A 2500-nucleotide genomic window follows, 5' to 3' on the forward strand; every position below is an offset into this window, starting at 1 on the left:
CTGTTTCTCGGTTGGCACTTGTACGTGTGTGTGTGTGTGTGTGTGTGTGTGTGTGTGTGTGTGTGTGTGTGTGTGTGTGTGTGTGTGTGTGTGTGTGTGTGTGTGTGTGTGTGTGTGTGTGTGTGTGTGTGTGTGTGTGTGTGTGTGTGTGTGTGTGTGTGTGCATGTGTCTGTGTGTGTGTGTGTTTTTGTGAAGTAGGTATTTACATGTGTGTGTGTGTGTGGGCGGTCATGTGCTCCGTTCTTGTATGGCTATGAGTGTGTCTGTGTGAAGGAAGAGCCATCCGACCTTTCATTGTTCTCAGCTCGCACATGCTCAGGGGACAAGTGTAAACCCTCGCCCTCACCCTACCCTCGCCCTACCCTCACCCTGAAGCAGAACAATAAACAAGTGTAAGCACATCCTCCCGTGGCAGAATTGGGCCCAACACAAGCCCAGCTGGCCAAGAACTAAATATATATACCCGAGCCGAACGGGTACGAAAAATGACAAGTCGCTCTTCCCGGGTGCATGAGAGGGGGGGGAGGAGGAGGGGGAGAGAGAGAGATAAGGAGAGGGGAGAGGGGGAGAGGGGAGAGGGGGATGGCCGCCCTTGCTAATGGCTTCCAACTACGCCCAAGCTTATGTTGTCTTTGGTCAGCTGACTGTGTGGATGCAGCCCAGCAACACTGAAACCAAGGATGCAAATTACAAGGAAATAAATCCACCAAAGCAAGCAAACAAGCAACAAAAATGCCAACTATCCATCCGGGAACGGCCTGTGCTTGCTTTTCCCTCCAGGTCATATATAAAGCATCATGTGAGACTCCAAAACATGTTAGATATGTGAGACTGTGACGAGAGGTGGTGACAGACGTGGCTGTGACTCTGACACGTGCTGACTATAAATGGTGGTGTCATAGCTATCACAAGCGCGAGGGGTCATTTTCTTGGAAATGTTTACTCTGTGTCAAACTTGCGTATATCGCCTTCCTCCTATCGTTTTTTCTTGATCTTCTTCTTTTCCTCCTCTTCTTCCTCTTCCCTATTTCTTCTTCCCCTTATTCTTTCTCTAACACGTCTTCACCATCTACCTTTCCCAAATACTTCGCGTATTTTCGCCTTGTTTCCTATCTCTCTTCTTCTTCCCTTCCTCTCATTCTTCTCGGCCATTCCCATTCCCCTCCTACCTACACCCGTGCCTACTTCACCCTCCGCATTCCTCCCGGCACTTGAGCGGCCCGCATCGTGGCACTGTGCCGTTAACCTGGTCCTAATGGGTGACATTGACCTCATTGAGCTTGCGTGCCTCCTCCTGACCCACTACCACACTTGTCTCCCTTGCGCCCTAAGTGAAACGGCCATGACGAGGCAGGCACTCCGGCTGGCACTCGAGGGGGGAGGGAGAGACAGGAAGGGGGGGAGGGGGGAGACCTCGGAGCCTCGACCTATGGGATGGCGACATGCTGGCACCAGGCCGAGGAGTGAGGCACAAGGTGGTGCTGGCAGCGGAGGTTACCTTGGGCGTGCCTCCCAGGTGAGTTGGCATGGCTGACACACGCGCGGCGGCGGCGGCGGCGGCGGCGGTCGCGGCTTATAGACAAACGGGCCGGAAATCTGATGGCGGGGGGAGGGGGGGGGGCGCAACGAATATGGTAAGGTAGGCTGTCGACTGCGCAGCGGACAGGAGGAATAGGGCTCTGCGCCCCGGGCAGCTGCTGGCGGAGAGGAGGACTGGGGCTTGTGCCACAGGAAGGGAGGGGGGGGGGGCTCTGGGGGTACCTAAGTGCCATCGTGAAATCAGATCCGACTCCTTCACTTTCGGGACGCTATCTGTATCTACTATCAATCTGGACCATCAGCTTTGGACCTATGATATTACTCATCAAACAAACTAACGCTACAACTACAAAAAAATAATAATAATAAAAAATAAAAAAATGAAGTGAAAGACAAGAAGACATTGCATGTCACGTCTCGAGAAATACCGCACTGCATATTTTTTTGTTTATGTTTTTTTTTTCCTTTTTTTTTCTTTTCCCTTCTTTGTTTCTTTCTTTTAATTTGTTTGAGAGCACCTCAACTAACCTACAACACGCACCCACCCAGGGGATATGTATACCCTAATTCTAAATCGACCTCCGGCGTATAATGCCACCACCTCCTGCGATCGATGCCACACAAAGTGCCTCAATTTAATCGCAATCGCCGCCTTCTCTTGCAAGTCACTCTGCCTCCTCACGCGATAGTTATCCCCGGCTTCGCTAGTAGAAACGGCACATGATTCACAGCCGGGCGTCGCCTTCAAACAACACCTGACTCACTGCTATAAGGCGCGTTACAGCGTGGCATGACAGAAAGCAAGCGAATACCACAATAGACGAGTGCCATGCAAAAGAGAGAGAGAGAGAAGAAAAAAAATCAGTGCCACACACCTCACTCGATCATGTGCCACACCGCGCCACAGATGGGGGGGGGGGGGGGGAATTTGGCCGTGACACTCTTACAAATCTTTCCCAT

The 2500-nt window shown here is 51.7% G+C and overlaps 1 protein-coding gene across 13 annotated transcripts in view; it reads right to left on the bottom strand.

Moving 5' to 3' along the window:
* Window positions 1-2500, bottom strand: part of Eip74EF (Ecdysone-induced protein E74) — a 395461-nt gene that overhangs the window by 137048 nt on the left and 255913 nt on the right. The window lies entirely within an intron of this gene.

The sequence above is a fragment of the Penaeus japonicus genome, unplaced genomic scaffold (genome assembly GCF_977035675.1).
Source record: "Penaeus japonicus unplaced genomic scaffold, GWHDUDI00000001_assembly GWHDUDI00000010, whole genome shotgun sequence".
Taxonomy (NCBI): Eukaryota; Metazoa; Arthropoda; class Malacostraca; order Decapoda; family Penaeidae; genus Penaeus; species Penaeus japonicus.